The sequence below is a fragment of the Mus musculus genome, chromosome 13 (genome assembly GCF_000001635.26).
Source record: "Mus musculus strain C57BL/6J chromosome 13, GRCm38.p6 C57BL/6J".
Classification (NCBI taxonomy): domain Eukaryota; kingdom Metazoa; phylum Chordata; class Mammalia; order Rodentia; family Muridae; genus Mus; species Mus musculus.
Genome location: NC_000079.6, coordinates 45,895,676 through 45,911,488, shown reverse-complemented (window position 1 = coordinate 45,911,488; position 15,813 = coordinate 45,895,676). Strand labels below are relative to the sequence as shown.

The 15,813-nt window shown below is 44.9% G+C and overlaps 1 protein-coding gene across 15 annotated transcripts in view; it reads left to right on the top strand.

Moving 5' to 3' along the window:
• Atxn1 (ataxin 1) overlaps positions 1-15,813 on the top strand; it is a 415,237-nt gene that overhangs the window by 53,503 nt on the left and 345,921 nt on the right. For 2 of the 15 annotated variants that reach the window (XM_030247212.1, XM_030247211.1), the window contains exon 1: positions 6,379-6,543. The exons of the other annotated variants lie outside the window; for them this stretch is intronic. The gene's annotated coding sequence lies outside the window, so the exon portion shown is untranslated. Of the gene's footprint in view, positions 1-6,378; positions 6,544-15,813 lie in introns of those variants that run through there. 15 annotated transcript variants of the gene reach the window in all.

The window sequence follows — 15,813 nt, the reverse complement described above, 5'->3', positions numbered from 1 at the left end:
CTGGGAAGCTTGGATCGCAAGGTTTGGTTTCTTGTCTTCTCCTTCTCGGCGTGTGGTTCCCTCACATCTTCCTGTTTGCTGGTACCTTCCTCTTCTGACTGTCCTCACTGCTGTTTTTCCTCGCATTGTTCTGGGCCACAGGCCACTGTTCTTCCTCCACCTGGGGCCTTGCTCCCTTGCTGTTGCTTGCTTCTGTAGAGACTCTGCCACTGTGCCCCAGTGGGTTTGCACAGACTAGGGATCGCCCCTCAGTGCCCACCCCTACAGGAGGAAAGCCTGGGTGTCACGTAATGAGTTGTCATTTCCCTTCAGGGAGAATTCATGAGGTAAACAGTCAGAGCTCAAGCATCCAGCACAGTTTGTTTTGATGGATACAGGAGACTGGACCTGGAACCCTTTATCAAGATGGAGGGCACTTCAGGACCCCAAAGAGAGGCCTGTTGTCTCTGCCAGGCGGTTCCCACCTTTCCTTAGCCAACCGCTGATTGATCCGAAACGAGGTGTATGTGGTCTTGAATTTCACACAATTTGACTATTTAGCATGCATCTACTTCCTCATTTCAGCTTTTCTCCCTCCCTGCCTCACACACCTTCCTGCTCTGAAAATATAACCTCTGTGTATTTGTTGGTTTCTCCCAATAATTATTCCTGGGATTAGAACTAGGGTCCTCAGGCACTACAGTAGGCACCTTTCTCCACTGAGCCATCTTGCCAATCCATGCTTTCTATTAAAAAAAGAAAGTCCAAATGGTTTGCAATATTATCTGTTAGCATCAATAGGATCTGTAGTGATATCTCCTCTCCATGTGTTGTTGCTGTTATTATTATTACTATGATTATTTGCAATAGTGGGCTCGGACCCAGGACCTTGCACAAGCTAGAGAAGTGCTCTACCATTGAGCCCCAATCTCAGCCACGCCCCTCTCGTTACTAATATCGGTAATTTCATTTCCTTCTCTTCACACTTGATCTTGCTAGGTGTTCATTGTATTAAGCTGTACATTGAGGCTCGCTTTCTGCTTCATCGGTCCCTGCCTGTATCCGGATCATTTCCTTCTTTGTCATCATTTGTGGCCTTAATTGGAGCTACACAACTTTATCCCTTGAAGATGGATATATATTTCTATGAACATCCCCTTCAATTATAACAAGATGGTCTTTTACTGATCACTGATAACTGGATAGATGTCCACTGTAGGGAAGCTACATTACCACACAGCTGTCTTCACCCAGAGACTTGCAGTGACCCCCTTCTGGCTTTATTCCACCCCCTTGCCACATGATACACACACACACACACACACACACACACACACACACACACACACACAAATGGGCATCTTTGATTGAAACTAGACACAACTTGTATGTACTCTTCTTGGGCAAAGCAAAGGACTGGTTTGATTTAGTGATCCTGGTATCAGGGAGACCATCTAGTGGTCTCCTGCAGCATCCCAGGAGACATTAGGGGTCAGGCTAAAACACTGACCATCAGAGCAGAACAGCAGAAGGAAAGGAACAGTTAATGATCAGGATTTTGAAAGAAAAGTGAGGGTGATTGTGCCGAGCACAAATGGCAAATATATAGAATTTCTACCCTTTTTTAAAAAAAAATTAAACCTCATTTTGTTCCCTTCCAGATCTAATATAGTTTTTTCTTTTTAGTGTTTTTTTTTTTCCTTCAGAGTTGTTTACAGGGATCCAAAAATGTGTAAAATACATAGTTACATATTACTTTCCTCCAGTCGAAACAGCCTCCCTGTCCTGCGGAGTTCAGCTGTGCTCTCTTGCAAAGCCTCATCCCACTTGGGCACCTTGATCCTTTTGAACCACTCCTAGATGGGCAGGGAAGGTCGTGGGACTCTCACCTGAGCATCTAAATGCTCGGAATCACCTGTTATATAAAACACCCTCTTAGCTGCACAAGGCCTCAGGGCTGGGCTAGGGTATATGGGCCAGAGACAACTACATAAGGGGGCTTCATGTATGTAGCTACGGGAAAGCCATTAGCCCTGCTGGGTAAAGACTTTCTGGTGAGGCCTTTGGAGGGGGAGCACACAAACTCTTGTAAGTAACCCCCTAGCTCTTGTATGGAAGCACAATATACTCATTGTTCCCTAGAATAAACTTTGGTAGAAGGGCAGCTTGGTTTGTTGTTGGGACCTTATGAGGACAGGTAGGCATTGCTCATGTCCCCCACGCCCCCCCCCCCACTACCACCAGAGAGGAATTTTAGTGACTGCATTATTCATATATATGTATTTATCCTAGTATGTAAATATCAGATTAAAAAAAAATTAGATCTTCAGGTGACTGGCGGTTGGGACCTAGGAAGAAGAACGTGTGTGTGTGCATTTGTGTGTGTGTGTGTGTGTGTGTGTGTGTGTGTTCATTTTTTCTTGTTTTGAATTTGGGTTGCCAGTGGACTACCTGGGTAACGATGACGATCCCAGACTGGAAGGCAATAGAGTTGAGAGTCCCGTGTGGTTCCATTAGAACTGCTCCCACAGGACTGACAAAGTAGAAGGAGATATTTGGGGGGAAGATTCATTTTTTTTTTAATTTATGAGAAAAATGTTTTGAGGTGGTCTCCCTAGATAGCTTTGGCTATCCTGGGACTTGCTATGGAGATCAAGCTGGTCTCCAACAGGTGCAGAGCCTTTTATCTTTGACCCTCTCACCTTAGCTTCCCAACTGCTGGGATTACAGGTTTGTATCACCGTGTCCCCTGCAGATGGATATGGAGGATGGCCTTCAGCAGAAGTCTGAACCTCACGTCTGTCACTCATCTGTTTAGGGAACCTGGAGTCAAGCCTGCTAGCATCTTAGGATCCCCTCCTCCCTCCCGAGAGCTTTCCAGCTCTTCATCCACCACAAGCCCTTGAATGTTGTCAAATTCTACTCACTATTGAGGGGAGATGACTCATTAAGAGGTGGTCATTGCTAGCACCAAGAACAGGCAACACACTGGACTGTTGCTCTCTGTGATGCTAGAGCTGTGCTTTAGGTCCTCAGAGAAGGAGGAAGCTCAGACTGGGAGACTAGGGGCAGACAGGGAGAGAAGACTTCCAGAGCACGTAGTACCCTTCAAAATGAGCCTTGGGGGACTGGGTGTAGTTTGGACAAGTATATGAAATCTATACAGCAAAGAAAGGCCGAAGAAACATTGCAGAATGCTCTCTGACTGGCCAGATGAGAACAGAGTGGTCTGTGTATGGGGCTGATAGGTAGGTACCACACAGCTAGATACAATCGACATGGGGCAGATGACAAGGGATCTGTATGCCAAACGGAGGGAGCTGCCTTAGACCCAGCATGCAGTGCGGGCCCAGGGACAGACTTGAAGCATGGATGTGAAATACCAGGTGCAGGTCTTAAAAAATCATTCTCTAGAGCTGTGGACAGGGAGACCACAGAAAAGCAGTTATAGAAATGCAGAAGGTAAAGAAATGTTTGTTTAACAGGGATGGAGCACATGCTCTGGGCTGATCGTGGGTTATCCCTTACATAAGGAGCTAATGGTGGCAAGGGAGTGGCAGAGTGGGCAGATGGGAGAGAGATTCACTCAGAAGTCGATAGAAGACTTCCTGACTGATTAGACGTTGAGGTAAACGAGGGGAGAGGTTTCTGATTAAGGCTCAGGGTGGATAAAGGACACACTTTGCTATGATGGGGACTTCAGGAGCAAAGCAAACAGATATCCTGGTCTCAGACGCTTCCCCAACACCCACATGGAGAGGGAGGGGCTAGACCTCAGGCTTCTGTGCCTTCTTTGTCCAGTGAAAGAAATGGAATATCTGGTTTTGTCCTGTTCCACAATCCACTCTAAGTCATTTTCTGTTGAGCTTCCTGACTGGGGAATCACACTTCAGTGAAGGTCTCTCCCCAGAGGCTCATGTCTGACTGAGCAAGCCAGCAGAGTTATGACTCATTGTAGGTAAATCTGAAAGAGAGGGCTGCTGGTTTCAGTACCTACCTGCTGCTATCTGCCTTTTCTTGGTGTCTCTCTCTCTCTCTCTTTCAAGCCCCACCAGGAGCTCACTCTCTATCTTGGCTTGCTCTCTGTATTCCTATCACGTGACCACCCAGAACACTCCAGTTGGCAAGAAATTTGGGATCATTGGGCCAGAGCTGTACTCAACAAACGACAGAAACCGACTGGGGGAGTTGGGTGGCATACTGATTGATGGTCAGTTTGGTTGAGAGCCAATCTGGTCCTCTTTATGCCGTGCCTCCCCCCACTGGCGCTTACCCCACCAACTTGCTCAGCAAGCGAGCAGGGCAGAAATGTGTCTATTTGTGCAAACATTTGGGAATGACAGCCCGTGTTTGCAACTTGAAGATGTCACACAAAGGTCAAAGTTACTGAGAAGAAAGTAAATACCTTTGCCGTGATGCAGGGACACTGGGTCTTTGGGTGTCAGCCTTCAGCTGGGCTAGCCCCCTCTCTTGAAGTATCCTCTAAAGTCTCACTGTCAGGTTTCCGTCATCTTGGTGGAGAATCCGCTGCTGCTCTGTGACTTCAAAGACACAGTAGCAAGCACTGAAATAGGCATGCAGTGTGGGGACTATTTCTCCTGGTAAGAGTTTCAAGTGCTGCAAAGAAATGTGTCCTAAGGACACGTTCTTTCATCAGCTTGGAGCATCTGGTTTGTGCTCTTGCAAGGACGCAACCCTTCCAATTATGGCAGTCCTAGGCAGGTAAACACTTGAGGTTTTGATCTGTACAAAGTCTTCAAGAAATCAGCACATGGCTGCTTACAGGACTGACTTGTAGCACTTGACTGATTTCAGAGTGACAGCCGACTTGTGTGGGGGGAGGGGAGAGGGATGCAGAGAAGGCTGGGAGATCCCTTTCCAAGCAGTGCTTCTTCACCTGTTTTCTCTCTGACCTGCACAGGAGTGGAAGTTGTGCTCAGGAGACCCGAGGCACAAAGTGAAAGTGGACGGCAGGGCTGGGGTGGTGACTCTTTCTGTAAAGCACTTGACTCATGGGGATGAACAGGCCAGGTGTGGTGGCGTGTATGTGCTGAGGAGAGTGGCTGGTGCCTGGGAGGCTTCATAAGCCTGGCCAGCCTTGCCTGCTCGGGAGTACCAAGCTATTGGTAGATGCTTGGGCTTGCTCTCTCTCATCTCTCTGTCTCTCTGTCTCTCTGTCTCTGTGTCTCTGTCTCTGTCTCTGTGTCTCTGTCTCTGTCTCTGTCTCTCTCTCTCTCTCTCTCTTCCTCTCCCCTCTTTCACACACACAGACTTACAGCAAATGAAAATATTAACCACAGTGTTTATATTTTTAGCCTACTATTTAAGGAATACTTATGTGGTGGCCCCTCTTCTCACGGCCTTTATAGATTTGCTTTTTTGTGGCAGTAGATCTCTAACACAAGGGCCACTATTATAACCATATTTATTTTGCTTGTGGATTTTGCTATCATTAGTATATTAACATTGTCCATTGTCATGCTACTATCTATCTATCTATCTATCTATCTATCTATCTATCTATCTATCTATCTACCACCACGTAGATGGGCCTTGTATTACAGGTCTTCCTCTAACTGAACACCTTTGACCCTGCAGTCCAGCATAGCCACTGCGAGCAGGAAGTCTCGAGTCTCCAAGTGTTTTCTTTTGCTCATATCACTTTGCTTCCCATCAAGTTGCACCGCCATTCACAGACTACAGTGGGAATTCGAGAGTTGTAAGAGGGCTTAAACATGGGTCACTGTGTCCAAATCAATAGTCTTTAAAAGGGAGCAATAGCTTGCTAGGGGACATTGGCCCATCGCAGCCCACTCACTTAGGAGTTCCATTCCAGAGTCCTACTCTGCTGGGCTTGTCTGTTTGTGGTTCCAAAATGTATCATGAAAAATTGGTATTTTATTTTTAGGTTAATCTTTCATTTTTTTCTCTTTCTTTGCGTGGTTTTTATATATAGTTTTTTTTTTTAAATAGTGTCTTTAAACAGGAGTGTTTTTTGTTTTTGTTTTTGTTTTGTTTTGCTTTGCTTTGTTTTATTATTTTAACAGGAAAGTCTCAGCACCCAAACCATTTCTCTGCTTGTTACTCATGGCTCTCACATTGATGTTCCCCCAAGTCCTGCCTCCGTTCAATGTTAGGATATGCATCCTCTTGCCAGAGTGTAGGAAAACCAACATTTAAAGGTGATGCCCACTTTCCCCCAAGTGAAGGCTCAGTCAGTTTCTTTTCCCTTTCCACTTAGAAATGAGATGAAGACGCCCTACTCCCAGAAGCACGTGCTTGTAGCCACAAGCCTCTGCCCGCTGGTTGCCTGGCTGGCTGGGGGCTGTTCTGCATCCCCCCCCCCCCCCCTGCTCAGCTTGTAGATCCCTGTGAGTGCTCAGCTTTCACTCCTGCCAGCTTTGGGAGGTCTGTAGGTGGTGGCTGAGAAGCTGCAGGGGAGGGACCATGGGGGATATTGTTTGGGTTGGCCATAGCAACTGGAACCACTAAAGGAGCAAGCCTAGTTCTGGCTGCTCTGTAAATGGCTGGGATGATTCTGCCCTATACGGGATTCTTGAGCTGGTAAGTATGACTTTCTTCCTCCTGCATGCATACTGTCTACCAGGGCTAGGAACTGGGGGGCCGGGGGGGTGGTGGTGGATGGGTGGGGGGAGAGTCCAGAGCTCAAGGTTCCCCCAGCAGAAACAGAAGCTCCACAGAAGCAGAACCAGCACCATGCGTTTGTATTTCTGGGGACACACCCCTAGCTGTGTTCTTGCCACTCAACCAGGGCTTGAGCGTGGTACCTCAGAAAGCCTCCAGAAATTGCCAGTCTCACTAGCAGGAAGGAACGGAGGGAGAGGCAAATCCAAGAGGCGTTTGGTGTGATAATTGCATCATTTGAAAGGTTCCACCCCCCCCCATTCTTTCTTTCTGCTTTTGAAAAGCATGAGCAACCTTCCACATGCATTTCATAAAATGTCATTGAAAAATGGAGCAAGATGCAGAGTGAGGCTCTGTAGCTTTAATAATAGTTCATTTTGCCACTTGGAATAGCTTTTCCATTCAGCCTAGGTGTCACTCTGCTAATTTTAAGCTGTTATTTTATCCCTAGCTGATTACAGATTTTAAATTCTAGAGTTCTCTACTAGGGAAGGCACTTTTTCCCCCCTCAAAGTTAAAAATCTCTTTGGTGCAAAGAGTAACCTATTATGGGTACTGAGGTTTGAAAGTTACTCTCTCTAAAGGGGCAAAATGATTCTTCCCCAAACTTATCAGAGGCTGACATTTCATTCTGGGGAAGTCTACGGAAGTTGGGAAGGGTTTCTGTTAATAAAAGCAAGTGGCGCTGTTATCGCCTGTGGTATCTGCTCTGTAAGCACATGCCTTGTGGTATGGCTGTGTCTCCCTGGGAGTCACAATGGGCCTCTGAACCCTCTTACTATGACCCACAAACAGTGTTCAGCCCTTGCTCTGGTGAGTCCAAAGTCAAACCATGAATAAATAAACAGGGCACAACAGCCCTGCCTGTCCAACGGCAGCTCAGTCTGTGTGCCCGAAACCCACTTGGAACCTGGCTGTGAATTCAGCTAATTGTACTGGTTCCTCTTTCCAACCCAGCTCACTAGCATTCTGCTTATCTCTGCTGGTCCTCCATTTCCCCCCCCAACCCCCACCCCACTACCCCACCCGTCCTCCTTTCTTTGAGTGTTAAGGAGACAGGGAAATTACTCAATTTGTAAAGCCTCCTTGGTGTGGTCACAGATGCTGAGATTAGCCTGAATTTTGTAACTGTGTATGGTGGAGTTTACTTGCCTCTTTTTGGGCTGCTTTTTTTTTGTTGTTGTTGTTGGCTTTTCGTTGAAGAATGAGTCATAGTCATTTCTGCTGTGGAGCTTCTGAGTCCTTGAACCGAACGGACTACCATACACAGATAGATGGACGTCAGCGGCACATAGTAGGACTCGTTTAGTGTCACACCAAACATGGAGGAACAGAAAAGAGAAGTAAAACATTCCCCAACACTGTTTATTTCAGGACATGTTGTTTGTTATACAAGTGAATATTGTTCATATTGTTCCTCTGAATATAAAATGTTTATGTTCCTGACACTGGAGAGTTTTCTGCCTTTGCTTTCTCGTTTTAAAATTCTCTCTCTCTCTCCCTCTCCCCCCCTCTCTCTCTCTTTAGACAAGGTCTTACATTATAGTCTAGGCTGGCCTTGAACTTTTTATTTTTCTCTTACCTAAGCCTCCAGAGTGCTGAAATGATAGGCATGACCCGTTTAAAATATAGCACATTTAAAATATCCCGAATGTTCCAATTTTAAATACAGTATTTACAGTAATTTTTAAAGAGAATTTTGTACATGTACATTATGTATTCTTATTGGTTCATCCCCCACTTAAACTTCTTAACTCAGTAGTTCTCAACCTGTGGGTCATGACCCCTTGCAGTGTCCATGGGGTTGAAATGATTTTTTTCAAAGGGGTCATATCAAATATCTTCATTATGATTTACAACAATAGCAAAATTACACTTGTGAAGTAGCAGGAAAAATAATTTTATGGCTGGTAGACACAGCAACAGGAGGGTCTCAGAATTAGGAAGGCTGTAAAACATTGGCCAACTCCCCCAGATCCACTCCCCACAGCCTGACCCCCTTTCAACTTCCTATCTTTTGGTTTTAATTGATGATTTTTAAAATAATCTATCTTATCTAATATGTGCTGCCAATATGCTCATGATTGTCGGGCCATCTGTTGGAGCTTGGTTGATCTTCCAGAGGCCACATCTGTTAAAGACAACTGAATCCTGGTGCCTGGAGATCTGACTCAGTGATTAAGAGTGCTTACTGGTCTTCTGGGGGACCCATGCAACCATGGAACACACAGCACACACCTCAGGAACACAAAACTATATTTCAGCTCCAGGGGGTCTGAGCCTCTTGTCTCCAAGTATGCTGACATGCATACTGACACATGGGAAAGATGGCCGGGTGTGGCGGTACGCGCCTTTAATCCCAGCACTTGGGAGGCAGAGGCAGGCAGATTTCTGAGTTTGGGGCCAGCCTGGTCTACAAAGTGAGTTCCAGGACAGCCAGGGCTATAAAGAGAAACCCTGTCTTGAAAAACCAAAGTAAGTAAGTAAATAAATAAATAATAAAAAATAAAAATAAATTAAAAAGAAAAAGAAACTGACTCTTCTTCTCTCTCAGAAGCCATCAACTACCAAGAGCTCCTCAGGTAGGAGTAGGTGCTCCAATCCCTGCTCCCCCTCCATGGTGAAATGTAGAGTGGCTTGACCTTGTGTTGATGTTGAATAGGCAAGCACAGCTGCCGGGAGTTCTCTGAGACAGCTGTTTTTTATGTCCTGGAGACATTTCCGGACTCCTGTCCAATCCAACCTCTGACTTTTCCACAATGGCCCCTGAGCCTTGTAGTCAGGATTGTGATAAAGACATTCCATCTGTGGCCGAGCATGCCACTCACGCTTTACCCTCTGCGTGTCGACAAGTCATGGGTTTCTATATCAACTGATAATCTGTTGATGCAATATAATAAGAACTACACAAAGTAAGCTCTTTAAAGTCTGAGGACTGTTGAGCTATGATTCCGTAGAATGCTCTGACTTTACCAATGAGAAATCTGAGGCACAATAGGTAACAAACCCTACAGCTCTCAGGCCTCCCGTTGGATGAATGAGGATAAACACTAGCTCTTTGCATCCCTAACTGTATATTTCCTTATTGGACAGATCTTTTCTTTTCCTCTCCCTACACAATATTTCTATTTATCATTTGGGGATTTCATATGATAGACCCTGATTGAACTTCCCTCCCTTTCCTCCCAGATCCAACCTCTCACCCTGTTCCCTATCACCCCAACCCAAAAGAGAAAACCATACCGAGTCTAACTCACGTTGTCCATGTACTCATTGAAGCATGCCCTGGACAGGTCTTTAGCTTTGATGAGGCTCTTTGAAAATAACTGGAATTCTTTAAGATATCAATGTGCCTTGAACATTTAGTTTTTGACTTAAGTTTTCTTAAGTCTCAAAAAGGACAAAGAATCCCTAGGCTGAACACAGTTGCCATGTAAAGTACAGTGTGCCTCCATCAACACTGAGTAGATGCCTATAACTATTTAGATGTTCTGAGCCACTTCCTAGACAGGTTTGTTTGTTGATGGAAATTCTAACGCTGAGTTCAGTATGATTAGGGAAAAATGAATTATCAGAAGATGGGCACAGGGGGTGAGAGTGGGAGACTTGGGCAGGGAGGCGGGGGTGTTGGTACTTAGACAGCACCAGGACAGTTCCATCAGCCTCTTCCCATGATGGATGACAGCCAGATGCCAGTGAAACCCTTCTTCAGCACCATCATTAATGATAGAGTGATGTGTTTGGACTTGAAGGATCTTCAGGTGCTGCTCTCGAAGCAATAGGGAGCATGGTTAATTTGCAGTGCAGGTGAAAATTAACCCCCGAGACCCAGGACTGGTTGCCAAGTTTCTCCCTGCCCAGTACCCTGTTTGCTTTGTTACCTCTTGCTCTGCCTCGGCTAGGGGTGAGTGGAATGGACACATTCAGGCTCCTGGGGCTTCCAGTGACAGGAAAGCACTGGCGGTGAGAGGTGTGTGCAAAATGGCATGTCAGCAGTCTCGGGAGAGGCCCTAGTTCGGTTCCCTGGGGCAGAGCTTCGACTCATGTATGTGGGTGGGTCTGTTCCTTCAGTGGGGAAGACACCGGATGCGTGAGAACAGTCTCTAACTCCTATTGGTTATCGAGCCTTTATTATTTATTTGTCTTTAGGCACTGCAAGGAGACTTATTTAATGCTGTTTAATCTATATTTGCCTTTTGGAGAGGTGTTAAGTGTTTGGAATTGCAGACATGTTTGATCCTTTAGGGAAGGTATACTGGCTACTTAGCTAGAAAGAAGAGCAAGTAATTAAATATAAAAACATTTGAGCATTAAGTCTAATGAAAGTATTGTCTCTTTTATGAGAAGTTTGGGGGGAACTAAATAAACCATGGGCAAATACACACATCTCAAAGAAGAGTTTTGGAAAAGGAAAACTGAAGCAAGCTGTTTCTCTTGTTTTATTTTTTATTTTTATATTTGTACCAAAGAGAAGAAAGCAGCTCTGTCTGAGTAGAATCGATTCTACATTCTAATATAGGTATGGGTTGTTTGTTTGTTTGTTTGTTTGATTGGTTTTTTGCCATCCTGAGAATTGAAACTCAGGCCTCACACATACCAGGCAAGTATTCCATCATTAATCTGTGTGCCCAGCCCCAACACTACAGTCTAAATAGCTTCCCCAAGAAATAGGATTTAGTGGGGAGAGAAGACCAGAGAAAGAGCTTTGATAAATTCAAGTGCAAAAGCGTAAAAAGCAATTCAGAGAAGTAGAGATTGGGATGGACTGGTAGTGCATGCCTTTATTCCAGTCTCCCGGAAACCAATGCCACAGGATCTAGGACACGCTGGACAAAGACACACACACACACACACACACACACACACACACAAATGGCAGGGAAGAGGAGGCACCAGGGAGAATCATAAATTGGCAACAACAATCTTGTTCGTATAGAGAATTTTTCATCTTTAAGTCAATATGCTAATTTGCTAGGGAATTGTCCCAGTGTATAATCTAAGGCAAAATAAGCTCAATTTTGTGTCCTTGTTGAAATGTTCTTAACCCACACTAACAGGTTGGTACAGATACTATTGTCAATGTTAAAAATACAGGTAGCACCTCGTAGAAATAAGAGGATATTAATTCTGGAACCAAAGATGAGTGCCCATGGCCAAGGAGCACAGATGTAGGTTGTCCCCAATTCTATGTACCAACAAGATCAATTCTTTTTTTGTAGTAAAATAACAAGAAAAGTTATAAGTCAAGACAGTTTTCAAAAACACTGGCAAAACCCTAAGGCAGGCAGGTTACAGCAGAGCAAGACATTTCTGTAGTAGGCCTCAGAAGCTATCTGATGACCCTTCTGGCTTAGTGGCAGCCATGGTTCATACATCCCAAAGGACCTAATAGTCATAGGGATATTAAGTCGCACAGAGAGATGGACAATAAGTGGCTATTCAAGGGGCCAGGATAGCCCGAAACGAGCTGGCTTGGACTTGCAATAGTCCAATCTCTTTCACAACTGGAGAAGTTCCAGTCAAGAGGCCTTTGTAGAATAGATGTTGGTATGTCTACATCTTCTTTGGAGAAACTCTAGGTCACTCTGTGGACTGTTCCATTGAGGTGTTTCTTTCTTACATGATGGCGCTGGTGTGTAGGGGTTGGGGCGTGGTGGTCTATAGGTATAACCAGACTTTTCCAGAACCCTCTTAAACTATTAGAAGTGCCATGTCCCCAAAGCATGGGTGTTTGAGAGAGAAGGATTTTAAAAGCACACCATCAATTCTGTCCCTAGTTTTTGTTTGTTCATTTTTTTTCTTCGTTATCTTCTCTTTGGAAAACAAGAAGGCAGAATGGTCTATGAGGCAGAGGAAGAACTTCTCTGTCCACCAGAGCCTTATGGGCGACATACCCCTGATAGAAGGTAAATCCCATTTAAGCTTTCATTCTTGAGGGCTCCTCAATATTTCACTCTTGCTCAACTAATAATCCTAGGTGTTCAGTATTTAATTCTAAACATATTTGGAATTAGCTACCTTAAGAGAGTATATTTATACTTTCCCCCCAGTACTGGTGATTGGACCTAGGGTCAAGTTCAAGGTAGACAAACACTCTCCCACTCAGTTTATATCCCAGGCATAGATGGTCATGCCAATCTTAGAACACTCAGACTTATTTTATTGAGGCAAGGTGTCATGAAGCCTAGGCTGATCTGGAGCTGCTGAGCTTCCTGCCTTCATCATCCATGTTCTGGGATTGATGCACCATACTTCAAGTACTCAGAATATTTAAATGCAACATATGCTGATGATATTACAGGGGGAATTAAAAAAAACTCTCAACATGTTTGGACAGAAATAGTTGTAAGATGTGTTTTCCCCCTTTTCTAAATGGAATAGAGCATAGTGTATTCTCTCAAGAACAGCCACCATCTCTCTGACACCTCGATGCTGATGTATCAGAGCCATCTTGTCTCAGAAATTCAATCCTTTTGATGCCGTCACACTTTTGATATCCACTTTCTTTGCTCACAGGGCATGAGGGTTCCTCTGTACCTGCCTAGAATCTGTAAACGTAAAGAAACTGAGACAGATAACCAAAGTTGACAAAACCACGATGAGGCTGAACCCTACACGGGATTCTAATTCCGCGTCTTCCTCACCTCTTCACATCGTCCGTGGCTTTCCTGGGCGTGAGTCCGAGGAGTCGAGAGTGAGACATGAGGAGGAACTTTCCAAGGTTAATTAGGATGCAAATATAGAAAGCGAGGGCTGCCAGTGTGAACAGCATCTTAAAAATTAGCAGTAGCCCAACTAGGCAGTAGAGAAAATAAGGCAAATAAATACGCTTTGCTTGTCTGTTTCACCATGCCCAACCGATAAACCATTTTATATATGGGACTTTGGTATTTACACAGCAAAGAGGAGAGGAAGGTTGTTAAGGAAGCTGAAGTTTCAGAACCTTCTTATTCCGAAGCTGGGCCTGGGAGTGGAGAATTGCCCCTACTTGTCTTGTGGGAGGCAGAGCCCTGTGACTCTGGGAAGTCAGTGGCCTTTCTCCTTTGCTCTGCCTCTCCCCGGAAGCAGCAGACATGCTGATGGAGCAGAATGGGTCCTGGCTTGCTGTGGCTGCATGCTTTAGCCAAGGAGGAAGAGCTGGGGAGCTTTTAAGCACATACCAAACACTTGGCTCAAAAGACTGGGGGAGGGGGGAGTGATAAATTATAGCTCAGTGTTTATAAAAAAAGCACCCCTCTGTACACACACACACACACATGGGAATGAATGACTTATAAACTGATTCTTTTCAGAAAGATTCTAAGTCTGCCCTTTGAAACTGAGATTATAAATCTCATGGAAATTGCATTTTATAGCTAGGATCCGGAAAAGTCCATCACAACCTTAGGGCCATGCCTGCTTTACTGTCCATGAAGCCAGGTCACCCTTGAGCCACACCAGCAGATAGTAGGGGGTCACTATGAAGAATGGTCATTGTGGTTCGGGGAGTAACACTGAAAACTATGAGTGGAAGTGGGTTGCCATGCAATAGAATGAGAGATACCGACGAAATCCCTGATGGGACATGAAGTCAGTTATAAAATTGGTCCCAGAGGACCCATTTGAGAACGAAGCAGGTAAGCTAACTATAATTAGGGTAAGATTTCATTTGAGGAAAAATATTCTATCAATCAGGGCTGTCTCAAAACTGAAAAAGCTGATGATCTGTTAATGGAAGCGCTGTCACTCAGGACACATAGGTAGGATTGGAAGGAGCTGGTGCTGGGGTCTGTAAGCTGCAGAGAACTCTGTAATGACAGCAATTCCAGTTTCTCCTAACACTGGCCTGTCCTGATTAATATTTCTATTGTTTCACAGTTTTTAACTGGAAGATAAAATATAGAAGGATGGGGAGGGGGTCCAGTATCTAAAACACCCCATAGAACCCAAAGCCAGACACGGTAGCCTGCACCTGTCATCGCAGCACCCTTACATTAGTTAAGAGGTAGAAGTAGGAAAATCTCCAGAGGTTGGATGGGCTAGCCTGGTATACATTGATGAAAAGCATTGATGAAGAGATCCTGTCTCAAACAGGCCAAACGTAAGAACAGACATTTGAGGTTGTCCCCTGAGCCCCAATGCCCCCCACCATGTGTGTTGGGGGGATGTTTTTTAAAAAACTAATAAAGGCTACTATTGCTTCATAAAGCAGGAAAAGAAACCATGGCCAGCCACCTCCATACCCTCATGCGACTGTCATCATCTCTGAGATAATTTAAACAAATGTAAAGAGCCAAACTTTCCAGCCTTAATACAGCGTGACTTTTTTACATATTGTATTCTCTATCTGTATGGACATAATTCTTTAAAGTAGGAATGAAACTTAACTCGTAAACCCAGTGTTGTTTTTCCACTCGAAGGATCATAAAATTATCATCTGTTTTTTAAATTCTTTCACGTATCGGTAAGAAGGCCCGCAGAGATGTATTTAGGTTATTTCTCGTTCAAAATTCCAAATGCCTTATCAGCACGAAATGATTCTTCCTTGAAGCGTGTTGGCACCTTTACATGTTGTTTCTACTTATTGATATATGTGAGTTGTACTAAATAATACGTTGCATGGCATGTATATAATGTGCTTTGATCACGATGAGCCCTTGATCTCTCTAGCCCACCCCTCCCTTCCACTCTATGTTGTTCACCAGGACGCCTCCCTTTTTAAAATATCGTGGGTTTTTGTTTTTCTGAAAGTCGTACATGTATATGCTATATCTCCATCACATTCATGTCCATACCCCACACCCCGCCTGGGCCCATCCCCCAACTTCCTATGCTATCTTTTCTTTTGCGTTTGTTGGTTGTCTGCTGTGGAGTATGTGCCTGCACCATGTCAAGTGTGTAGAGCTCAGAACTCAATACGACGATTCTCTCCTCCCACCATGTGAGTTCTGGGGTCCCAACTCAGGACCTCAGGTCTGATAAGCACTTTAAGCAGCCGAGCAGTCTCGTAAGACCCCCTTTTTCATAACCCATTAAGTCAGGCTATTGCTGCCTGTATGCACATGAGTATGGGGCTATCCACTGGGGCAAGGTTATCACCCCCTCTCCCTCCTTACCCCCTTAGCAGCTGGCTACTGTCATTAGTTCCTCGGCTAGAGGTAGGGGCTGGTGAGTCAGGCCAGTGCTGACCGGCTTGATCTTGTGCAGGTC